Here is a 27,498-nt window from a genome sequence, read left to right as displayed (position 1 = left end):
ATTTATTTAATTCAATTGTACAAATAAGACTTGGTCTTTTATAGTACTTAAGATACTGGATATTTTTTAATTCAAAATTATAATAGATTTTCTGATAGATTTATGTACATAGTAGTACCTACTGGTAAAATAGTACATACAATATCAACAAATAAAAAAAAATTGTTACACTCATGAAACTTGGCAAAAAGTTTGTTTTTGGGATAAGAACCAAGTACAAAAATGTCTATAAAAAAAAATTGGGTGGAAGGGTGTTCTTTCGTGAACAAGAGGGAGGGGGTGAAAAAATATCTATAATGAACGAAATTGTTTGACAATTTTTTAAGGTATTTTTTGATGTTGAATCTAATGACATAAAAAATAAATTTAATACGACTGCTCTTAAAAAAGTTATAGCCGATTAAAAACAAGGATGCTTTATTTTTGACTTCAACAGGTATAATATAACTGAAACCTATGTGAAAAACATGGAACACTGATGAAATTCGGGATGAAGGTTTTTGATAAGGCAGGGACAAATATTTTTGGTGAAAGGGTGTTTTTTAAGAAATTATGAAATTCGGAATTAGTACCACTGAAACTGGGAAGAAATTGTTACACCAATGAAAATTGGTAAAAATGTTTTATTTATAACAGAAACCAAGAACCCAAACAGTCTATACAAATATTTAAGGTTAAAGGGTGTTTTTTTTTGGAAAATAGGGAAAATCCGCGATAAGTCCGATAAAATCAATGGTTAAAAAAGTACCCTAACGAAATTCATTAAATATGTTCTCTTTCCCATAGGAATTACGAATAAAAGAAATCTATAAATTTTTTTTATGTGAAAGGATGTTTTTTTTTAGGTGTAGAGAAAATATGGGTATATTTGAAAAAGTGTGCTATAGTAGAGTAATATTAGTAGTACCCCATTGAAATTCAGCAATTATGTTACTTTTTTTATTAAGAATATCATGGTTAAAAGGGTGTTTTTTTTTAGTGAAAACAAGAATGATGGGCCACCCTAATGAAATTTGGTAAAAACTTTGAATTTGGGATAGAAAACAAGAGTTTTCATAAAACAAAAATTTAGGTGAAAGGGTGTTTTTTTCGAAGAGACAGAAAAATCTGTTATTGGTCCCAAAAAGCCAATGATTCATTTTATTTTTTGTTTTGATGACAAACTGAACGTATATACTTAAGTTCTAAGACGTTTTACACAATTTTTAATGTTGGGAACAGTAGTAGGAGAGCCAGTGGCACATTTGACTAAGGTAGCTCTTTTAAGGCTAAAAATTCTTACAGTGGTTATTTTTAGCACGCTAAGTAAAAAAATCTTGGTCTGGCAGGCCACAGCGGTGCACATCATATATATATATGACCTTGAAAGTGTAAAAAAAATTAAAAAAAAAAAGTTGCTCCTGAAATTTTTATAGAATTTAGTTTACCCATCGAGAAAATAAAAAAAAAATTGCCAGACTTTTTTGAGGTGCACAAGTGCCTGCCAGACTAACTTAAAGGTGCGCATTTTACATGCATTATACGAAACTTTATTCTGTAAAGTCGAAATTTATATATGTGTTTGTCTAAGCGATTTTAAGAGGAACTGTGCAATTACATCTGGTTCTGGCCAATATAAGTCCTAGTTAGGTGAGTGGAAAGATGCAACTTTCTAAAAAATGACTTAAAATCAAAAAAAAAATATTTAAAAACAACGGCAACACTTACAAAACATTAAATAATAATATTGTCAAAACTGTGAATTAAGACTAAAATTGAGTGATACAGAACATTTCTCTAATGAATTTCCTATCAAACACTGAAAACTATATGTCTCTACGACTTCTAGTTTTTGAGATAATTGAAAAATAAGAAAACCCTTTTTGTATCAGATTTTAATTTTTTTATTTATATTATTAATATTTTTTTAATATTTTTTTATATTTTCTTATTTTTCAATTTTCTCAAAAACTAGAAGTCGTAGAGACATATAGTTTTCAGTGTTTGATAGGAAATTCATTAGAGAAATGTTCTGTATCACTCAATTTTAGTCTTAATTCACAGTTTTGACAATATTATTATTCAATGTTTTTTTTTTAAGTTTTTTTTCCCTAAATTCAACTTTAAAATTGGTTATTTAAAAAACGATTGATTTAAATACTTTGATTTAAAATTTAAAATTAAGTGTACAACTTATCGCTCATAACTGTAAGTGTTGCCGTTGTTTTTAAATATTTTTTTTTTGATTTTAAGTCATTTTTTAGAAAGTTGCATCTTTCCACTCACCTAACTAGGACTTATATTGGCCAGAACCAGATGTAATTGCACAGTTCCTCTTAAAATCGCTTAGACAAACACATATATAAATTTCGACTTTACAGAATAAAGTTTCGTATAATGCATGTAAAATGCGCACCTTTAAGTTAGTCTGGCAGGCACTTGTGCACCTCAAAAAAGTCTGGCAATTTTTTTTTTTTGATCTTCTCGATGGGTAAACTAAATTCTATAAAAATTTCAGCCTTAAAAGAGCAACTTTTTTTTTAAATTTTTTTTTCACTTTCAAGGTCATATATATATGATGTGCACCGCTGTGGCCTGTCAGACCAAGATTTTTTTACTTAGCGTGCTAAAAATAACCACTGTAAGAATTTTTAGCCTTAAAAGAGCTACCTTAGTCAAATGTGCCACTAGCTCTTGGACTACAGACTCTGACCAAAAATAACCAAATATTACTAAATTCGGCAGTTTCAAACTGAGTGTGGAATGGACCTTTTATAATATGTTCATAATATGCAGTTAAATCATGAACAGCAAAAAATAATGGCTCAGGAGAGTAGGATTGCTTAGGATTACACCAACAAGGCATTTAATTAAAATACCATCGCTTATTTTTATTAAAAGATATTCCACTTCGCTTCTTTCAGACTTACTTAGTATTTTTGATTTTAAGGCAACCTGTTGTTGTTGTAAATATATCATTACGAATGTGTTTATCGCCAGGAATTGCATATAATTGATCTATACTTTTTGAATTGAACCAGGTTTCTGTGATGCAAATTAAATCAACTCCCAAACCACAAAAAAACAAACTTTAACGGAAATATTATTCACTAGTTAAAAAAATACATCTGGGTGAAAAGAAATTGAAATGTGAAAAATAAATCCAAATTCATAATGTTCAATATCACACAGAGAAAAATATAGTACCTAATTTTTAACTATTTTTTAACTATTTTCATGTTAAAATCGGGATAACTATTTTGGATTTGGATTTATTTTTGGCATTTGAAAGAAGAAAGTTTAAACAGAAAATAGAGGAAAAATAAAATAGAAAAAGTAAGAAAAGAGAAGTAAGACAAAATGTAAAATAAATTAAATGAACAAGAAAATAATAAAAACAAAGGTGATTATACTCAAGTGATAAATTTTGCTTAGTGATTATTTTTTTTATACTCGTATACAGGGTGATTCAGGAGTAATGTGCCAAAAAGCTAGAGCTTGTAGGTTAGGTCGAGACAAGAAAAAAATCGTATGGGAGGGGGGGGTCTATTCCCCCTCGTTTAGCGGGGAGGGGCAATTTAAGAAAAAATTGACTTATTTTGGAAAAAAAATTATTAAAAATCAACGGTTATACTTACAATAACGTGCTACACCTTTTTGTAAAGCCAAAACCCTAGTCTTTTACAAACATTTTAAACAAAGTCATTTTATGGCATAGTTTTTGAAAAATTAATTTTTAAAATCAAAATTTTGAAAAAAAATGGAAAAAAAAAATTTCAAAGTAATTTTTTTCAAAATTTCATGTAATTAAGTACTAATTTAGTTTTTAAAATTCGATGCTTTTATTCATTTTTAAACAAAAACAGAAAACCAGATTGAAAAATATCTTGTGATTTTCGAGAAATTAACAAAAAACCAAAACAACTTTTTTCTAAAAAAACCTCTTTATTTTTGTTTTTACATGGCTGGACTTATTAATAAATTAATTTATAAAACATTAACCATTCGTCAACTATTTTTTAAACATTCAGACTTAAGTAAGGATACATTAAATTGATACCGTATTCGATTAACCCTGAATTGATCACTTTTTTTCATTGATAACACCTGAAAACTTACCTGAGAATTTTTGTTACTATGTCTGGGGTGATCGCCGCCCATGGATTCTAGCTTTAAGTGCTTTCAGACAATAAAATCGCAATTTCTTCATGGAAATTGAATAACAAATAATAATGTACATCCAAAAGATTAATCGAGGACAAGAAATGGCAAATACGAAGGAAAAGAACTCAAATGTTATCTAGGAAAAAATGATTCTCTTGAAACGTTTAAAAATCAAAGAATATGATTTAAAAAGTCCTTTTTTTAGTTTGAACTGCTTGGGCAAGTACTATTTCATTTTTTTTTCATTAAAATAAAACAATTATACTGCCTTAAGACCCTTACAGCTAGAGTCCATGGGCAGCGAGTACCCCAGCCATAGTAAGAAAAATGCTCAGGTAAGTTTTCAGGTGTTATCAATGAAAAAAGTTGATCAATTCAGGGTTAATCCAATACGGTATCACTTTAATGTATCCTTACTTAAGTCTGAATGTTTAAAAAATAGTTGACGAATGGTTAATGTTTTATAAATTAATTTATTAATAAGTCCAGCCATGTAAAAACAAATATAAAGAGGTTTTTTAGAAAAAAGTTGTTTTGTTTTTTTGTTAATTTTTCGAAAATCACAAGATATTTTTCAATCTGGTTTTCTGTTTTTGTTTAAAAACGAATAAAAGCATCGAATTTTAAAAACTAAATTAGTACTTAATTACATGAAATTTTGAAAAAAATTACTTTGAAATTTTTTTTTTTTCAATTTTTTTTTCAAAATTTTGATTTTAAAAATTAATTTTTCAAAAACTGTGCCATTAAATTTCTTTGTTTAAAATGTTTGTAAAAGACTAGGGTTTTGGCTTTACAAAAAGGTGTAGCACGTTATTGTAAGTATAACCGTTGATTTTTAATAATTTTTTTTCCAAAATAAGTCAATTTTTTCTTAAATTGCCCCTCCCCGCTAAACGAGGGGGAATAGACCCCCCCTCCCATACGATTTTTTTCTTGTCTCGAACTAACCTACACGCTCTAGCTTTTTGGCACATTACTCCTGAATCACCCTGTATATGTAGATTTACATATACATAAGATAAACGTAGCTGCGACGAATATGCTACAGATCGGCTAGTACAATGGCAAATATAGTCAGACGGGGAAACACCAAAGTTATTCATGCCTATTACCGAAGACGCAGATGCACTGCGGCGGGAGTGAGAGTCACTTTTACAAGATTTCGTATTACCGAAGCCGCCGGTGCGGAAGTGATAGAATGACATGACATGACAGTGTAAACATATCACACATGTCGGTAACAGTTTAGTGTAATTTCGTGGATCGATAATACAGATCATCCCGTTGAGTTCACAGATTGAAATTTGATTCGGTTGCGGATCGAGTAGATTCCATGGGAGTGAGTCACTGCGTCTTCTGTAATAGGCATGATAAAGAAAGTTTAGTTGTTGATTCAATTTTCACCTCACTATCATTTTGGTCTTTCTGATGTTAACGTTACCATTGCGAGTTCGTGCTGAAAAGAGCAAACCGTCTCTGCGTAGTTGAAGAGCATTTCTTAATAAGAAGGTGTTCTCTTGAGTTAAGTACTCATTCAATGTAGATTCGAGTCGAATTTGGGTAAGATCAGAAGGTTGCATTCGTTCCACTGTCAAGCAATGCACTTTGCTCCCTATGGGAAAAGAGTCAAGCAATGGACAGTTACCGTTTGTGGATTTAGTTTTCAGTCGAAAGGCGTCGACTGATGGAGTTTAGAAGCAATAGCCATTGCCACCTCAGTTGGTCGTTCATCAGGTTTCATAGGTATACCACGCACAATCACGCCACGAAGCCGCTGTTTACGATGCAGATTTGCAAGTTTTTCTTTAAGCTTCTGATTGTCATCTTTCAACTCACAAGTCACAAATGTCATTCTCAGATTGTTGCACTTTTATTTCATGAGCAAATCTAGAGCCACTTAGTTTTTTATTAAAATTACTTTCAAATTCAGAAAGTAAAGATTTAAATTTTTCAACTAAACTGGGCTCAAGATCACAAAGACGTTCAGACAGAGAAGGTTTTTAATCTAAATCGTTTTTTGTTTGCTGGGTTTATCTTCAGACAGAGAAGGTTTTTAATCTAAATCTAAGTTTTCTACTTGGTGCTGGTGATGACACAATTTTAGAATTCAAAGGAGATCAGAGATGGCAAAAATGCGATTTTTTTTGATTTTCTACATTTGTTACGTCTACTACATAAATGAGGTAGTAAACGTAGTTTAATGTAGTTAACGTAGTTAAATGTAACAGACGTAGCGCTAGACGTCAAAATGTAGTTTGAAATGCCAATTTTACCACCAAATTGTCAAAGTGTTATTCAAATCGAAAAACATAGCTGTGATAGTGTGAATTTGAATAGAATATTTGAAACCAGATTGACTTGGGATGGTTTCTGTGAAAAGGTTTTACTTTACTAAACCTAATTCTCAAGAAAACACAGCAGTTGCCGTCCACTATTTTTCGCTGGTTAATATTTTTTTTTTTTAATATTTTTGAAATTTAACTTTTTTTTTTTGTTATTACACGGAGCAAATGTAGGTAGTAAATGAAACAAATCAAGCGAGTAGTTTATTCGATTAACTACGCGTAGTTAACCGAGTAGATTACCTGACGTAATCTACTCTGCCATCTCTGAAGGAGATGCAATTGAAGATTTCTCTTTAATCTGTGATGTTTATTGACGTGTAGTAGCATGTGACATGACGAAACAATGAAAGAATTTTCACAAAATAAAGTAAAAAGTTTTAATGTCACTTATTTGAGGGAGGAAAAATGCACTCCAGATTAATAAAATAAGGTTCATAAATGGAAAACTTTGATTAGAATTACAATTTAACTGAGACTGGATATTAAATATTTGAATAATCGGGAGCTAGTTACAAGCACGTCTTTTTCACTTGACATTTATTGTCTCTCTTAGTTCATTTATTTAGTTCAATTTAGTTCGCGAAGAAGATTTTTTCAACAAAATAAACAGCAACCTAGAGCAGTCATAAAATGCCATGACAAAACAACTTGCGATCATTTTACACCATCGTTTTTTGATATACATTCTTTGGTGAAAGGAAGTCCCATCTGTATGTAGGGAATCCGAAAGCACCCTTTTCATTTGCATTATTTGGAAAATAATCTTACTGAAAGAAACTTAGTATAACATAACAATTTTATAGGCGCAAGCCCATTGTAAAAGATTCAATCGAATAAATAAATGAAATGAAATAAAAATTTCTTCTTTAAGTTTTAATTTCTTAGAGGGGGCAGGGGTTGTAATAATTTCTAATAATTTTAACTATAAACGTGATAAGTTTCCGCCCGCGTATATTTTTCGACCTTTTTCTGTCACACGGTGTAATTTTCTTCTATTTATTTTCTTGTAGGTACATATTATTTACATGTAAGAATTAAAATATAACTCAATTGTTCACTTTGTGATAACTGATAATGAAATTTTCATTTTCTATTTTAAAACAAAAATGAAGAAATTTTTAAGTATTGGACTATTTATTTTAAAGAAGAATGGGCATTTTGGACGTTCGGCGGCCATTAATGAAACTGGTATCAAATGAAAGAACTATAACTTAGAAAAAAACTTTTACTGTGAAGGTTTGGCTATATTGCATTCAGAATATGAGATATTGCAATATAAGTGTTGTTAATGGATCGTTCAGTGTGTGAAGGCCAAATTGAATTATATTTATTTTTTAAATATAAAACATGGTGCTCTGTCATTTTCCCTGAGTCTTAAGACATAAATCTTCAATATCCGACCAATAGAACGTATACCTAGTCCAGTAATTGTAGGCATTTTTAACCCCAATCAGTAGAAAAACTCCTAATTTTGGTATACACCTTCGTTACGACGTTGGAATGAAGATGTGAAAATCGGCTTTGATATCGCGCCGGCGCACAATGGGACCAAACGACCAAAACCATCTCAAAATTGGTTTTAACAAATGTGATCATTTCAAAAAAGTAATGATTGTTTAACATAATAGAAATGTGCGTCATTATGATAGCATACATCGTTTTTAATATATTTTGGATAAAAGTACTTAAAATGAGTCTCGAACCTTACATTTCAATTTTTATTGTTTTTCTTCCAATTTTATATAACAGTTTAAAATTAGTTTTCTAAGAAGTTTGTGAAGAAACCTTATAAGTGTTGTATATCAATAAAAAGGTTAGAATCTCTACTTTATAAATCCGTTGTTTGTTTTTGAATGTACTTTAAATTGATTGCTTAGAAAAAATAACAATTAATGGGAAGTAATTTGGACAACTTTAATTTTCAATTGTAGATTTCTCCTTTGCCGACGACTGCCGATGTCGAGTTATGAATGAATTTAGAATCTCATTTTACTCAAAATTAATGAATAAAAATAAAATTTTGCGCATAATTGCGCCATTTTTATTTACGGTCAAAAATGTGTAAAATAAAAATTTTAAAAAAATGTTTGCAAATCTTTTTTTTACTGTCATCTACAGGGTGTCTCAAAATTAATGATTCAAATGAAATATTCTGATAGGCTATTTAAAGGGCTCTTAAAATTTGGTAACTTGTTTATCCCAAATATTTACGGTTTTCGATTAAATGCACTTCTTGTGAAATTTCGAAAAATTCCTACTTTAAAACAGTATTTTGCTTCCGCTGTTCATATTTTATTTTTGTTTTTTTTTTACAAAAACAATAATTGACAATTAAGAACAATTGACAAATAAAAAAAAATTATTTCGCTACAAATTAGTTTAAACAAAAGCCTATGTTTTTTATTGTTTTTTTTTTACTCTGAAAAACCTTGTTTTGTTGAATTCAAATTATAGTATCTTTCATCCTAACTTCAATTTCCGAATTTTGTATACTTTTTTTGAAAACTTTGATAACTAGGCAAGTTATAAAAATGATAAACCAGTTTCAAAATGTACAATTTATTTTTTAGGGTGTTGCTTTAAAATAAAAGTAAGAAATTGAGTTTCATTAAAACTGCTAACTAATTTGTAGCGATATGGCGAACAAAATAAATAATGTTTTGATTAAATAATTGGTTCTTATTTACCAATGTTTCAGTGAACGTTTGTAAAAACAAAAAATCAATTATGAACAGGGGAAGTAATATACTGTTTCAAAGTAGGAATTTTTCGAAATTTCACAAGAAGTGCATTTAATCGAAAATGGTAAATGCACTTCCCTATAAAGGGAATTCCCAACAAGCTTGACCGGATTTCAAGTCCCATTTTCTGCCGCAAATCAAAATCTGCAGATTTGATTTTATTTAATTTCATCCCATTTTTTCAAACTATTATTTTCTTACGCTATTTTAATTCTTATCTCAAGCTTTTGTTTCATTTAAAAAGCCTTCTCTATATAAAATATAAATTATTTTCATATTCTATTTCGTTTTAATACTTTTTTTCTCTTCATCCCTTTTTTTTGTTTGAGTTTTATAAAATACACAATAATTTTGATTTTATTAAGAAAGTGGTTGATTTAGTCTCTACGTTTTTGGATACTTATCCCTTTCACATTTTTTCTTTCTTTTCTTACTTATAAAATAAATTCTACCTACAATGAATTTTATATCATCTTTCATTCGTATGCTTTTTTTGAATTAATAATCTTTTAATTTTTGCTTTCTTATCAATAAATATTACATATAGGATAACTTCACTTATATTTAACACAAATTACATCTACTTAAAATATAATTTTGTATATGAATTGAGCCATTAATTGATGAATTTGAGCTTTTTTTCATAATTTCTGTTTTTGAAAATGTTATAATAAATACATACATAATTTTTTAGTTCTGATTTTTATTCCATGTTGAAGCATATACATTGTAGTATATTTGTGCCAAATTTCAAACAAAAATATTAAGAAACAAAAAAGTTATGGAATTTTGAGATGATTTACATCGTTTGGTCCCATAGTGCGGCGTTAGAAGTTATACGGGTCAAAAGGTCACGAAAATCAAAAATTGTTCGTCATAAAATTATCTACAAATATTGCCTAACCCATTTTTCTGTAACATTAACCGTTTTCGGAGTAGAGCGCTGAGAAAGAGACTATATTATAACGTCATCATTCAATCTACATAAATTTGTTCAGAGTCTCGATATGACTCTTAGAAGTAATCTAAGATTGATTTGGGATGTTTTGACCCCCAAATGCTCCTACCCTGGGACCAAAAGGTCTCAGGGTAGGTAATTTTGACTTGAGGGTCAAAATTTACTGCTAAGATTTTATTACTTAGTAAGTTGGTTAGTTATTAAGTTAATTTAAATGTCAATTACAAGTGAAACTTATAAAATCGTAAAAAGAAAAAGATTAAACATGTACTTTTCAGTATTTAAATAGAAAATGATTCACTCTTAAGGCTTGGCCACATTGGAGGGTATGCGGTAGCGTTACGGGTAGCGGTGAGGGTACTTGTATGAACAAAATTCCAAACTGACACATCAACGTTCAGGTGTGGAATTTTTTTAGTACAAATATCGTTACCGCTATACCGCATACCCTCCGGTGTGGCCAAGCCTTTAAATAAAACAAACCGATTATTACTTATCATGAATTATGCCTACGCTTCAAATCGCTCTATTCCGAAAACGGTTGATTTTACAGAAAAATGCATAAGGCAATATTTGTAGATAATTTTATGACAAACAATTTTTTTACAGACCTTTGAGCAACACGTCGCGAGATATATGCGAAAAACTGATTTTTGTGACCTTTTGACCTCTATAACTTCCAACGCCGGCACGATATCAATGTCGATTTTTTACATCTTCATTACAAATTCGGTCGTAACGAAGGTGTATACCAAAATTCAGCCCAGTAAATACCTAACAAAACTCTCAAAATTGTTGTTTTATTGTATTGTTTGGATATTCAAGATAAAGGTCTTCAGGCTTCAGAGCATATTGAGCAATATTGAGACAATCTACATAAAGTGTTTAATGGAAAAAATGCATTTTTTCCGTTTCTGAAGTAGGTACGTCACAAGGATAAAACTTCTGCACAACATAATGTCACCGAAAAAAAAACCAATATCAATTTAACATTTTTTAAATATCAAATTAACATTTTTTAAATATCAGCCAAAAATGCTCTATAAAATGTGTTTAATGATATTTAAAGTGTTAAAACAATATTTTTATTATCAGGATGATATTTAAATGTCACATTTTGGAATTTTGTTTTGATATTTTATTATCATTTTTTCATATCAATTTCTCATTCCAAATTATTGGAAAAAATAAAATAAAAAATTGTTAATGTGTACTAATTTAAAGGCGCTTTGTGTTTTTTCGAAGTAAAATGTATGATTTACTGAGAAAATTTGATCGGCAATAAGTTTTTACTTCACACAGTTTGGGAGAAAATAACAAAACAATTATATCACCTATAAAAAAAAATAATATCACCATTATTTTGTAAAGAATATTCACTTTGAGTAATGTTTTGAAAAAAGAAAGAAAATACTTAAAATAATAAAAATAATAAAAAAGAAAAAGAAAGTAATAGGTTTCATTATAATAAACTAAAACGTAAAATCTAGATATTTTAATTGTCAAAGTGAAATTTCCACTATCCACTTAAACTTTAAAAAATGTCAAAATGATATTTTTATTGTGAAAGTGAAATTTTTATTATCAACCGAAAATTAAAAAATGTCAAAATGATATGATAAAATATCAAAATTGGTATTTTAATTGTTGGACGACTTTTGTCACTGAAAAATGTTAATTTGATAGCTGTTATTATCAATTTTTTTTTTCGGTGTAAGACTTAAATACATCATAACAGCTGTGTTCCTTTGGGCTCAGTAAAGTACTTTTTAGTAATTCTGAATCTATTCAAAGACATTTTTTCTATAGAAGAAATGGAGTTGAATACAACCAGAAGTACTTAGCAGTAGATACTTAAAGCCAAATTCAATAATGGCCGCGTAACGTCCACGTTCCATAAAAATTTGTCTGTTCTCCTTTGGAAGCATGACACTTTTAATAAAAGGTATGTATATTAAATTTCATTAAGTTAATTAAATTTTGCTTGCTTTTTATCAGAAAAAACGTAAAACATTAGGCGTATTCAGTTCAGTTTGAAGTTTTTGACCAAGATTTCCTATGAGCTTTTTCCGCAATTTTGAAAAAAATGGATAAAATTGGTTTTGACAATAACTCGGCTACGAAAATTTTAATTATGATGCTTTTTTAGCTTTTAGCATGCTCTCCAATTCATGCCTAGACATTTATTGCGTATCATTCATATATAAATATGTGTTACTGTTAAAAATACATAAATATTAAAAAACAACATGAATGATTTTGTTTTTTTTATAAACGATATATTTTATTATTATATTTTATTACAAAAAATAAAAAATATTCAATGTACGCAAATGCAAATGTAAGAACACAACGCGACGCAACTGGAATCGGAGCCGCAGCCGGAGTCGGAATAGTTGGCCAACTTTTAACTCTTACGTACGACACATGTGACGTTTCCATTTTCGACGTGAATAACTTGGTGATTTAATTTTTTTTAATAGTTTTTTTCAATAAAAAAAAAGTGGAAAAATATGTAAATGAGAAATAAAAGTGAGCAAAAAAATATTTTTTGAGAAATTTGATGTACAAATATATTAATCCAGTCAAATAAGGGTTTAACCTCGGAATGAATGTTAGTATAATTTTTTTTTGCTCAATATCTTCCTTTTGCCATTCTATAACATATCTCAAAAGTCTAGAAAAATCTCATGTCCGCTTGTCGCGATTTCAAGGTCAAATCGCGAAATGGAGATTTTCAAAATTAGCAAAAATAGGCTATGGTATTATATACACATATGATACATGATTTCAAGGTATTTTTTAATGTTGATTCCAAAATATCTAAAATCAAGACAATCTGACGTCTCTGGAAAAAGTTATACCTGTTTTTCATCTTTCAGCCCATATTATTATAACAGTTGCTAACTTACTACCGAAAAACCCTTAAAAGTAATGGTAGCGAAATCATATTTTGCTTGAGGGTTTTCATATCCATTATCATTAAGAATCAAAAGAATGCAATGCAAAAAAACATTTATATCTATGACAAAATGGTATTTTTTGAGAAAATGGGAAATTTTGGGATGTGCATTAAAAATGGCAAATAGAATGGTTATAGAATGGCAAAAGGAAGATATTGAGCAAAAAAAAATTCTACTAACATTCATTCCGAGATTTACCCCTTTTTTCTCCTTATTTTACTGTATTATATCAAATAACGTCAAAAAGCCGTACGACACATTGTGTGAGTACTTTTTGTGAAACGTACGACAACTTTTTACAGCTCTTCCGTTAGGGCTCCGGCTCCGGCTCCGTTTTTACATTGTGTTCCAGCAGTTATCAACCAAACTCTTCTCAATGTCCCTATTCCAATTCGTAATCATCGGCAAGCGGATTTGGCCTGAAACGACCTGGAATTGGGCATTGGGTTGTTACATTTTGTTTTTTTTTTTTTAACAACGTTGCTTAGCGGAGGACGCGGATTCAACGACTTTGTGGCCGTCTGGAGATCGTATTTTTTGTCAAAATTGAAAAAATAAAGAACGAAATTGTAGGCCTGAGCAGTGTCTCACTAAACCGAAAAACCAATATCAATTTAACATTTTTAAATATCAGCCAAAAATGCTCTATAAAATGTGTTTTATGATATTTAAAATGTTAAAACAACATTTTAACTATCAGGATGATATTTAAATGTCACATTTTGGAATTTTTTTTTGATATTTTATTATCATTTTTTCATATCAATTTCTCATTCCAAATTATTGAAAAATATTAAATTAAAAATTCTAAATGTGTACTAATTTAAAAGCGCTTTGTGTTTTTTCGAAGTAAAATGTATGATTTACTGAGAAAATTTAATCGGCAATAGGATTTTACTTCACACAGTTTGGGAGAAAATAACCAAACAATTATTTCACCTAGAATAGAAAAAATAATATCACCACTATTTTGTAAAGAATATTCACTTTCATTAATGTTTTGAAAAAAGAAAGAAAATGCTTAAAATAATATCTAAAAATAATAAAAAAGAAAAAGAAAGAAATAGGTTTCATTATAAAAAACTAAAACGTAAAATCCAGTCAACATTGATATTTTAATTGTCAAAGTGAAATTTTACTATCTACTTAAACTTAAAAAAATGTCAAAATAATATTTTAATTGTCAAAGTGAAATTTTCGTTATCCCATCTGAAATTAAAAAATGTCAAATGATATGATAAAATACGACTTTTGTCACTGAAAAATGTTAATTTGATAGCTGTTATTATCAATTTTTTTTTTCGGTGAATGGTATTAATCACCAAGAAATAGATAATGTAAAAAATGTCATGTCCTAAATTTTTGACTTATGCGATCGATATCTCAATAACGATGCATGATACACAAAAAATGTCAGAGGCATGCATTGTAGAGCATGTTAAAAGCTACAAAAAAACATGATATTAAAATTTGCCTATCTTGTCAAAAAACAGTTTTATCCTTTTTTTTCCAAAATAGTGGAAAAGGCTCATAGGAAAACTTGGTCGAAAACTTCAAGTTAAGTATTTCTTAGCACCCCCTACAACATATCCCAAATTTAGCTTTCGCGCTTCAATTGTATTTCCAAATGTATATGTATAATGGCTGGACTACAAGTTAATTTTAGGGGTGTCCATAAAACCTGTATGGAAAACTTTTTCATTTATCGATGTGGAAAGTTTACGCTGTTCCTTGAATAGGCATTGAAAAAAATTATCGTGACCCACATGGCACTTACGATGTTCTTGTTTACAGAAAAATTTTCATTTTCTTTTGTTTTTAGACTAATTAGGGACAAGGGGATAGTAAGATAACTAAGGCGGTGAAAATTAGTAACTGATTCTTGTAGATGAGTTAAATACAAGAATTTTTTACTATGGGAGGGGGGTCTATCTCCCCCCGTTTAGGAGGGAGGGGCAATTTTCTAAAAAATGACTCAAAATAAAAAAAAAAAAGAGTGTGTGTACACATGTACACTCGACTGAAGTTATACTTCTCATTCAGTATACATATATAAATGAATTTCATTTGATATTTTTAATTTCTATTATTAAATTAATTAATCCACACTTCGTTTTTTACATTTTTATCAAGTGAACAATAAATTAATTCTTTCATCCTCCTTGCGTCCATGTAGTTTTCAATTTAATCTGTGAACTTTACTCATGTTGTGCGGTTCAGAACGTACTATATATGGTTAACGAAAGTAAATGATTGCGCATAAAATGTGCGATATGGTAATTTTATGAGAATTGTGTGTGCTTCAGCACTAGTAGTAGCAATATGCAACTTGCAGGGTTGCTACAAAGCTCAAAAGTGAGCTCAGCTCGCAGCTCAGCTCAAATTTTGAGCTAGCTCACTTTTGAGATATGTACCATAGCTCAGCTCATTTGAGCTGAACTGAAAGTGAGCTGAGCTGATGGTTGAGCTGAGCTGTTGGGTGAGCTAAGGTAAAGTGAGCTGAGCTGAGCTGTGATGGGTGAGAGGATACATTGATTTTTATTTGGAAAGTATAATGAAATATGAAGATATTTTAAACTTTTATAAAACACCATAGCTTAAGATGTTTGGTTCTAGTTATTAATGGAATTATTTTAACACATAAATATTTTTATAAATAAGACAGATAATTTTTCGTGATCTTTTCTCTTGGTGTTTTTGATAGTAAATATATTTCTATTTTTTTAGTAAAATATTTCTTTTTTTATCATAAAAAAAAAATTCCGGTACAATCCGGTTTTTCGACTTTTTTCAAAATTCCGAGAAAATCGGTTTTGAAAGTTGGGGTAAATTTTTTTTTTCGAAAAATCCCCGAATCTTTAAACGCTCCAGGAAGCTAAACCGCTTTAGAGCAATTTTTGGGAGTGATGCCAAATGATAGCTTGTGTCATGGGCCTACGCTTTGCACATTATCAGATTTTTAAAAAATCGCCTTCCATGTTAAACCGCCACATCATGCCTATTTTTTCAGAATCGTGCCTATATTTTTTTTTACTTTTAAGTTCTCCCGGTTTGAGAGCGCGTGGACCTACAGGGATGGGAATTGTACCCAAATGTAGGTTAAAGTCCCCGCTACCTTTTGGCATCAAAAAATTTTATTTTCATTTTCTTCAAAATTCCGCGATATATGTAGGCGTTGGAACGCTTTGATCTAGAGACAGGGGAGTGGTGCCATATGAAAGCTTATATTCTCAGCTAGCCGATAGTGGTATAATCCGGTTTTTCGATTTTTTTCAAAATTCCGAGAAAATCGCGTTTGAAAGTTGGGGTAAAATTTTTTTTCGAAAAATCCCCGAATCTTTGAACGCTCCTGGAAGCTAAACCGCTTGAGAGCAATTTTTGGGAGTGATGCCAAATGATAGCTTGTGTCATGGGCCTACGCTTTGCACATTGTCAGATTTTTAAAAAATCGCCTTCCATGTTAAACCGCCACATCATGCCTATTTTTTCAGAATCGTGCCTATTTTTTTTTTTACTTTTAAGTTCTCCCGGTTTGAGAGCGCGTGGACCTACAAGGATGGGAATTGTACCCAAATGTAGGTTAAAGTCCCCGCTACCTTTTGGCATCAAAAAATTTTATTTTCATTTTCTTCAAAATTCCGCGATATAGGCGTTCGAACGCTTTGATCTAGAGACAGGGGAGTGGTGCCATATGAAAGCTTATATTCTCAGCTAGCCGATAGTGGTATAATCCGGTTTTTCGATTTTTTTCAAAATTCCGAGAAAATCGCGTTTGAAAGATGGGGTAAAATTTTTTTTCGAAAAATCCCCGAATCTTTGAAGGCTCCTGGAAGCTAAACCGCTTGAGAGCAATTTTTGGGAGTGATGCCCAATGATAGCTTGTGTCATGGGCCTACGCTTTGCACATTCTCAGATTTTTAAAAAATCATCTTCCATGTTAAACCGCCACATCATACCTATTTTTTCAGAATCGGGCTTAACTTTTTTTTTACCTTTAAGTTCACCCGGTTTGAGAACGCGTGCACCTACAGGGATGGGAGTTGTACCCAAATGTAGGTTAGAGTCCTTGCTACCTTTTGGCATCAAAATTTTTTTTTTCATTTTTTTTCAAAATTCCGAGATATAGGCGTTGGAAGTTGGGGCGCTCACTTTCAGCTCAGCTCAAATGAGCTAAGCTATGGTACCTAGCTCAAATTTGAGCTGAGCTGTGAGCTGAGCTGAAATGTGAGCTTTTTGCAACCCTGGCAACTTGCCACATGGAAATTACCACATGCAACTTGCCACACGCAACTTGCCACATGCAACTTGCCACACGCAACTTGCCACATACAACTTGCCACATGCAACTTGCCACATACAACTTGCCACATGCAACTTACCACACGCAACTTGCCACATGCAGCTTGCCACATGCAACTTGCCACACGCAACTTGCCACATACAACTTGCCACATGCAACTTGCCACATGCAACTTGCCACACACAACTTGCCACATGCAACTTGCCACATGAAACATGTAACTTGCAACGTGTTGTGTGTTTTATGTTTGCCGTACTGCGGCGTACTGCATTTTTAAATACTAAAGTACTGCCTACTCTAAAGGTGAAACGACAGCCCTGCTACCCAGGGTGATCGCGTCATAATCCCTTTGACATTCTTGTCAAAAAGTAAATTTTCATACCCACCCTCCCATAAGAAGTATAACTTCAAAAATTTAAACGACAGTAATACCTACAGTTATGAATGATACATTTTTCAAAAGTCAGAATATTACACTTTATTTTAATTTTTAAATCAAGTTAATCAATAGTTTTTGAAATAATCAATTTCAAAGGTAAAATTTGGGAAAATTTAAAAGTTGATCAATTCAGGGTTAATCCAATACGGTATCACTTTAATGTATCCTTACTTAAGTCTGAATGTTTAAAAAATAGTTGACGAATGGTTAATGTTTTATAAATTAATTTATTAATAAGTCCAGCCATGTAAAAACAAATATAAAGAGGTTTTTTAGAAAAAAGTTGTTTTGTTTTTTTGTTAATTTTTCGAAAATCACAAGATATTTTTCAATCTGGTTTTCTGTTTTTGTTTAAAAACGAATAAAAGCATCGAATTTTAAAAACTAAATTAGTACTTAATTACATGAAATTTTGAAAAAAATTACTTTGAAATTTTTTTTTTTTCAATTTTTTTTTCAAAATTTTGATTTTAAAAATTAATTTTTCAAAAACTGTGCCATTAAATTTCTTTGTTTAAAATGTTTGTAAAAGACTAGGGTTTTGGCTTTACAAAAAGGTGTAGCACGTTATTGTAAGTATAACCGTTGATTTTTAATAATTTTTTTTCCAAAATAAGTCAATTTTTTCTTAAATTGCCCCTCCCCGCTAAACGAGGGGGAATAGACCCCCCCTCCCATACGATTTTTTTCTTGTCTCGAACTAACCTACACGCTCTAGCTTTTTGGCACATTACTCCTGAATCACCCTGTATATGTAGATTTACATATACATAAGATAAACGTAGCTGCGACGAATATGCTACAGATCGGCTAGTACAATGGCAAATATAGTCAGACGGGGAAACACCAAAGTTATTCATGCCTATTACCGAAGACGCAGATGCACTGCGGCGGGAGTGAGAGTCACTTTTACAAGATTTCGTATTACCGAAGCCGCCGGTGCGGAAGTGATAGAATGACATGACATGACAGTGTAAACATATCACACATGTCGGTAACAGTTTAGTGTAATTTCGTGGATCGATAATACAGATCATCCCGTTGAGTTCACAGATTGAAATTTGATTCGGTTGCGGATCGAGTAGATTCCATGGGAGTGAGTCACTGCGTCTTCTGTAATAGGCATGATAAAGAAAGTTTAGTTGTTGATTCAATTTTCACCTCACTATCATTTTGGTCTTTCTGATGTTAACGTTACCATTGCGAGTTCGTGCTGAAAAGAGCAAACCGTCTCTGCGTAGTTGAAGAGCATTTCTTAATAAGAAGGTGTTCTCTTGAGTTAAGTACTCATTCAATTTAGATTCGAGTCGAATTTGGGTAAGATCAGAAGGTTGCATTCGTTCCACTGTCAAGCAATGCACTTTGCTCCCTATGGGAAAAGAGTCAAGCAATGGACAGTTACCGTTTGTGGATTTAGTTTTCAGTCGAAAGGCGTCGACTGATGGAGTTTAGAAGCAATAGCCATTGCCACCTCAGTTGGTCGTTCATCAGGTTTCATAGGTATACCACGCACAATCACGCCACGAAGCCGCTGTTTACGATGCAGATTTGCAAGTTTTTCTTTAAGCTTCTGATTGTCATCTTTCAACTCACAAGTCACAAATGTCATTCTCAGATTGTTGCACTTTTATTTCATGAGCAAATCTAGAGCCACTTAGTTTTTTATTAAAATTACTTTCAAATTCAGAAAGTAAAGATTTAAATTTTTCAACTAAACTGGGCTCAAGATCACAAAGACGTTCAGACAGAGAAGGTTTTTAATCTAAATCGTTTTTTGTTTGCTGGGTTTATCTTCAGACAGAGAAGGTTTTTAATCTAAATCTAAGTTTTCTACTTGGTGCTGGTGATGACACAATTTTAGAATTCAAAGGAGATCAGAGATGGCAAAAATGCGATTTTTTTTTATTTTCTACATTTGTTACGTCTACTACATAAATGAGGTAGTAAACGTAGTTTAATGTAGTTAACGTAGTTAAATGTAACAGACGTAGCGCTAGACGTCAAAATGTAGTTTGAAATGCCAATTTTACCACCAAATTGTCAAAGTGTTATTCAAATCGAAAAACATAGCTGTGATAGTGTGAATTTGAATAGAATATTTGAAACCAGATTGACTTGGGATGGTTTCTGTGAAAAGGTTTTACTTTACTAAACCTAATTCTCAAGAAAACACAGCAGTTGCCGTCCACTATTTTTCGCTGGTTAATATTTTTTTTTTTTAATATTTTTGAAATTTAACTTTTTTTTTTTGTTATTACACGGAGCAAATGTAGGTAGTAAATGAAACAAATCAAGCGAGTAGTTTATTCGATTAACTACGCGTAGTTAACCGAGTAGATTACCTGACGTAATCTACTCTGCCATCTCTGAAGGAGATGCAATTGAAGATTTCTCTTTAATCTGTGATGTTTATTGACGTGTAGTAGCATGTGACATGACGAAACAATGAAAGAATTTTCACAAAATAAAGTAAAAAGTTTTAATGTCACTTATTTGAGGGAGGAAAAATGCACTCCAGATTAATAAAATAAGGTTCATAAATGGAAAACTTTGATTAGAATTACAATTTAACTGAGACTGGATATTAAATATTTGAATAATCGGGAGCTAGTTACAAGCACGTCTTTTTCACTTGACATTTATTGTCTCTCTTAGTTCATTTATTTAGTTCAATTTAGTTCGCGAAGAAGATTTTTTCAACAAAATAAACAGCAACCTAGAGCAGTCATAAAATGCCATGACAAAACAACTTGCGATCATTTTACACCATCGTTTTTTGATATACATTCTTTGGTGAAAGGAAGTCCCATCTGTATGTAGGGAATCCGAAAGCACCCTTTTCATTTGCATTATTTGGAAAATAATCTTACTGAAAGAAACTTAGTATAACATAACAATTTTATAGGCGCAAGCCCATTGTAAAAGATTCAATCGAATAAATAAATGAAATGAAATGAAAATTTCTTCTTTAAGTTTTAATTTCTTAGAGGGGGCAGGGGTTGTAATAATTTCTAATAATTTTAACTATAAACGTGATAAGTTTCCGCCCGCGTATATTTTTCGACCTTTTTCTGTCACACGGTGTAATTTTCTTCTATTTATTTTCTTGTAGGTACATATTATTTACATGTAAGAATTAAAATATAACTCAATTGTTCACTTTGTGATAACTGATAATGAAATTTTCATTTTCTATTTTAAAACAAAAATGAAGAAATTTTTAAGTATTGGACTATTTATTTTAAAGAAGAATGGGCATTTTGGACGTTCGGCGGCCATTAATGAAACTGGTATCAAATGAAAGAACTATAACTTAGAAAAAAACTTTTACTGTGAAGGTTTGGCTATATTGCATTCAGAATATGAGATATTGCAATATAAGTGTTGTTAATGGATCGTTCAGTGTGTGAAGGCCAAATTGAATTATATTTATTTTTTAAATATAAAACATGGTGCTCTGTCATTTTCCCTGAGTCTTAAGACATAAATCTTCAATATCCGACCAATAGAACGTATAGTCCAGTAATTGTAGGCATTTTTAACCCCAATCAGTAGAAAAACTCCTAATGGGCTGAATTTTGGTATACACCTTCGTTACGACGTTGGAATGAAGATGTGAAAATCGGCTTTGATATCGCGCCGGCGCACAATGGGACCAAACGACCAAAACCATCTCAAAATTGGTTTTAACAAATGTGATCATTTCAAAAAAGTAATGATTGTTTAACATAATAGAAATGTGCGTCATTATGATAGCATACATCGTTTTTAATATATTTTGGATAAAAGTACTTAAAATGAGTCTCGAACCTTACATTTCAATTTTTATTGTTTTTCTTCCAATTTTATATAACAGTTTAAAATTAGTTTTCTAAGAAGTTTGTGAAGAAACCTTATAAGTGTTGTATATCAATAAAAAGGTTAGAATCTCTACTTTATAAATCCGTTGTTTGTTTTTGAATGTACTTTAAATTGATTGCTTAGAAAAAATAACAATTAATGGGAAGTAATTTGGACAACTTTAATTTTCAATTGTAGATTTCTCCTTTGCCGACGACTGCCGATGTCGAGTTATGAATGAATTTAGAATCTCATTTTACTCAAAATTAATGAATAAAAATAAAATTTTGCGCATAATTGCGCCATTTTTATTTACGGTCAAAAATGTGTAAAATAAAAATTTTAAAAAAATGTTTGCAAATCTTTTTTTTACTGTCATCTACAGGGTGTCTCAAAATTAATGATTCAAATGAAATATTCTGATAGGCTATTTAAAGGGCTCTTAAAATTTGGTAACTTGTTTATCCCAAATATTTACGGTTTTCGATTAAATGCACTTCTTGTGAAATTTCGAAAAATTCCTACTTTAAAACAGTATTTTGCTTCCGCTGTTCATATTTTATTTTTGTTTTTTTTTACAAAAACAATAATTGACAATTAAGAACAATTGACAAATAAAAAAAAATTATTTCGCTACAAATTAGTTTAAACAAAAGCCTATGTTTTTTATTGTTTTTTTTTTACTCTGAAAAACCTTGTTTTGTTGAATTCAAATTATAGTATCTTTCATCCTAACTTCAATTTCCGAATTTTGTATACTTTTTTTGAAAACTTTGATAACTAGGCAAGTTATAAAAATGATAAACCAGTTTCAAAATGTACAATTTATTTTTTAGGGTGTTGCTTTAAAATAAAAGTAAGAAATTGAGTTTCATTAAAACTGCTAACTAATTTGTAGCGATATGGCGAACAAAATAAATAATGTTTTGATTAAATAATTGGTTCTTATTTACCAATGTTTCAGTGAACGTTTGTAAAAACAAAAAATCAATTATGAACAGGGGAAGTAATATACTGTTTCAAAGTAGGAATTTTTCGAAATTTCACAAGAAGTGCATTTAATCGAAAATGGTAAATGCACTTCCCTATAAAGGGAATTCCCAACAAGCTTGACCGGATTTCAAGTCCCATTTTCTGCCGCAAATCAAAATCTGCAGATTTGATTTTATTTAATTTCATCCCATTTTTTCAAACTATTATTTTCTTACGCTATTTTAATTCTTATCTCAAGCTTTTGTTTCATTTAAAAAGCCTTCTCTATATAAAATATAAATTATTTTCATATTCTATTTCGTTTTAATACTTTTTTTCTCTTCATCCCTTTTTTTTGTTTGAGTTTTATAAAATACACAATAATTTTGATTTTATTAAGAAAGTGGTTGATTTAGTCTCTACGTTTTTGGATACTTATCCCTTTCACATTTTTTCTTTCTTTTCTTACTTATAAAATAAATTCTACCTACAATGAATTTTATATCATCTTTCATTCGTATGCTTTTTTTGAATTAATAATCTTTTAATTTTTGCTTTCTTATCAATAAATATTACATATAGGATAACTTCACTTATATTTAACACAAATTACATCTACTTAAAATATAATTTTGTATATGAATTGAGCCATTAATTGATGAATTTGAGCTTTTTTTCATAATTTCTGTTTTTGAAAATGTTATAATAAATACATACATAATTTTTTAGTTCTGATTTTTATTCCATGTTGAAGCATATACATTGTAGTATATTTGTGCCAAATTTCAAACAAAAATATTAAGAAACAAAAAAGTTATGGAATTTTGAGATGATTTACATCGTTTGGTCCCATAGTGCGGCGTTAGAAGTTATACGGGTCAAAAGGTCACGAAAATCAAAAATTGTTCGTCATAAAATTATCTACAAATATTGCCTAACCCATTTTTCTGTAACATTAACCGTTTTCGGAGTAGAGCGCTGAGAAAGAGACTATATTATAACGTCATCATTCAATCTACATAAATTTGTTCAGAGTCTCGATATGACTCTTAGAAGTAATCTAAGATTGATTTGGGATGTTTTGACCCCCAAATGCTCCTACCCTGGGACCAAAAGGTCTCAGGGTAGGTAATTTTGACTTGAGGGTCAAAATTTACTGCTAAGATTTTATTACTTAGTAAGTTGGTTAGTTATTAAGTTAATTTAAATGTCAATTACAAGTGAAACTTATAAAATCGTAAAAAGAAAAAGATTAAACATGTACTTTTCAGTATTTAAATAGAAAATGATTCACTCTTAAGGCTTGGCCACATTGGAGGGTATGCGGTAGCGTTACGGGTAGCGGTGAGGGTACTTGTATGAACAAAATTCCAAACTGACACATCAACGTTCAGGTGTGGAATTTTTTTAGTACAAATATCGTTACCGCTATACCGCATACCCTCCGGTGTGGCCAAGCCTTTAAATAAAACAAACCGATTATTACTTATCATGAATTATGCCTACGCTTCAAATCGCTCTATTCCGAAAACGGTTGATTTTACAGAAAAATGCATAAGGCAATATTTGTAGATAATTTTATGACAAACAATTTTTTTACAGACCTTTGAGCAACACGTCGCGAGATATATGCGAAAAACTGATTTTTGTGACCTTTTGACCTCTATAACTTCCAACGCCGGCACGATATCAATGTCGATTTTTTACATCTTCATTACAAATTCGGTCGTAACGAAGGTGTATACCAAAATTCAGCCCAGTAAATACCTAACAAAACTCTCAAAATTGTTGTTTTATTGTATTGTTTGGATATTCAAGATAAAGGTCTTCAGGCTTCAGAGCATATTGAGCAATATTGAGACAATCTACATAAAGTGTTTAATGGAAAAAATGCATTTTTTCCGTTTCTGAAGTAGGTACGTCACAAGGATAAAACTTCTGCACAACATAATGTCACCGAAAAAAAAACCAATATCAATTTAACATTTTTTAAATATCAAATTAACATTTTTTAAATATCAGCCAAAAATGCTCTATAAAATGTGTTTAATGATATTTAAAGTGTTAAAACAATATTTTTATTATCAGGATGATATTTAAATGTCACATTTTGGAATTTTGTTTTGATATTTTATTATCATTTTTTCATATCAATTTCTCATTCCAAATTATTGGAAAAAATAAAATAAAAAATTGTTAATGTGTACTAATTTAAAGGCGCTTTGTGTTTTTTCGAAGTAAAATGTATGATTTACTGAGAAAATTTGATCGGCAATAAGTTTTTACTTCACACAGTTTGGGAGAAAATAACAAAACAATTATATCACCTATAAAAAAAAAATAATATCACCATTATTTTGTAAAGAATATTCACTTTGAGTAATGTTTTGAAAAAAGAAAGAAAATACTTAAAATAATAAAAATAATAAAAAAGAAAAAGAAAGTAATAGGTTTCATTATAATAAACTAAAACGTAAAATCTAGATATTTTAATTGTCAAAGTGAAATTTCCACTATCCACTTAAACTTTAAAAAATGTCAAAATGATATTTTTATTGTGAAAGTGAAATTTTTATTATCAACCGAAAATTAAAAAATGTCAAAATGATATGATAAAATATCAAAATTGGTATTTTAATTGTTGGACGACTTTTGTCACTGAAAAATGTTAATTTGATAGCTGTTATTATCAATTTTTTTTTTCGGTGTAAGACTTAAATACATCATAACAGCTGTGTTCCTTTGGGCTCAGTAAAGTACTTTTTAGTAATTCTGAATCTATTCAAAGACATTTTTTCTATAGAAGAAATGGAGTTGAATACAACCAGAAGTACTTAGCAGTAGATACTTAAAGCCAAATTCAATAATGGCCGCGTAACGTCCACGTTCCATAAAAATTTGTCTGTTCTCCTTTGGAAGCATGACACTTTTAATAAAAGGTATGTATATTAAATTTCATTAAGTTAATTAAATTTTGCTTGCTTTTTATCAGAAAAAACGTAAAACATTAGGCGTATTCAGTTCAGTTTGAAGTTTTTGACCAAGATTTCCTATGAGCTTTTTCCGCAATTTTGAAAAAAATGGATAAAATTGGTTTTGACAATAACTCGGCTACGAAAATTTTAATTATGATGCTTTTTTAGCTTTTAGCATGCTCTCCAATTCATGCCTAGACATTTATTGCGTATCATTCATATATAAATATGTGTTACTGTTAAAAATACATAAATATTAAAAAACAACATGAATGATTTTGTTTTTTTTATAAACGATATATTTTATTATTATATTTTATTACAAAAAATAAAAAATATTCAATGTACGCAAATGCAAATGTAAGAACACAACGCGACGCAACTGGAATCGGAGCCGCAGCCGGAGTCGGAATAGTTGGCCAACTTTTAACTCTTACGTACGACACATGTGACGTTTCCATTTTCGACGTGAATAACTTGGTGATTTAATTTTTTTTAATAGTTTTTTTCAATAAAAAAAAAGTGGAAAAATATGTAAATGAGAAATAAAAGTGAGCAAAAAAATATTTTTTGAGAAATTTGATGTACAAATATATTAATCCAGTCAAATAAGGGTTTAACCTCGGAATGAATGTTAGTATAATTTTTTTTTGCTCAATATCTTCCTTTTGCCATTCTATAACATATCTCAAAAGTCTAGAAAAATCTCATGTCCGCTTGTCGCGATTTCAAGGTCAAATCGCGAAATGGAGATTTTCAAAATTAGCAAAAATAGGCTATGGTATTATATACACATATGATACATGATTTCAAGGTATTTTTTAATGTTGATTCCAAAATATCTAAAATCAAGACAATCTGACGTCTCTGGAAAAAGTTATACCTGTTTTTCATCTTTCAGCCCATATTATTATAACAGTTGCTAACTTACTACCGAAAAACCCTTAAAAGTAATGGTAGCGAAATCATATTTTGCTTGAGGGTTTTCATATCCATTATCATTAAGAATCAAAAGAATGCAATGCAAAAAAACATTTATATCTATGACAAAATGGTATTTTTTGAGAAAATGGGAAATTTTGGGATGTGCATTAAAAATGGCAAATAGAATGGTTATAGAATGGCAAAAGGAAGATATTGAGCAAAAAAAAATTCTACTAACATTCATTCCGAGATTTACCCCTTTTTTCTCCTTATTTTACTGTATTATATCAAATAACGTCAAAAAGCCGTACGACACATTGTGTGAGTACTTTTTGTGAAACGTACGACAACTTTTTACAGCTCTTCCGTTAGGGCTCCGGCTCCGGCTCCGTTTTTACATTGTGTTCCAGCAGTTATCAACCAAACTCTTCTCAATGTCCCTATTCCAATTCGTAATCATCGGCAAGCGGATTTGGCCTGAAACGACCTGGAATTGGGCATTGGGTTGTTACATTTTGTTTTTTTTTTTTTAACAACGTTGCTTAGCGGAGGACGCGGATTCAACGACTTTGTGGCCGTCTGGAGATCGTATTTTTTGTCAAAATTGAAAAAATAAAGAACGAAATTGTAGGCCTGAGCAGTGTCTCACTAAACCGAAAAACCAATATCAATTTAACATTTTTAAATATCAGCCAAAAATGCTCTATAAAATGTGTTTTATGATATTTAAAATGTTAAAACAACATTTTAACTATCAGGATGATATTTAAATGTCACATTTTGGAATTTTTTTTTGATATTTTATTATCATTTTTTCATATCAATTTCTCATTCCAAATTATTGAAAAATATTAAATTAAAAATTCTAAATGTGTACTAATTTAAAAGCGCTTTG

At 30.4% G+C, this 27,498-nt stretch overlaps 1 long non-coding RNA gene across 1 annotated transcript; it reads left to right on the top strand.

Moving 5' to 3' along the window:
- The first annotated feature begins 3,821 nt into the window (after nt 1-3,821).
- On the top strand, nt 3,822-21,074 carry LOC129908842 (uncharacterized). The gene is made up of 2 exons (XR_008771348.1): nt 3,822-6,195; nt 19,646-21,074. It is a non-coding gene; the product is annotated as an uncharacterized LOC129908842 (long non-coding RNA).
- Nucleotides 21,075-27,498: the final 6,424 nt, after the last annotated feature.

The sequence above is a fragment of the Episyrphus balteatus genome, chromosome 2 (genome assembly GCF_945859705.1).
Source record: "Episyrphus balteatus chromosome 2, idEpiBalt1.1, whole genome shotgun sequence".
Classification (NCBI taxonomy): Eukaryota; Metazoa; Arthropoda; class Insecta; order Diptera; family Syrphidae; genus Episyrphus; species Episyrphus balteatus.
This window is presented reverse-complemented; position numbering and strand designations above follow the sequence as displayed.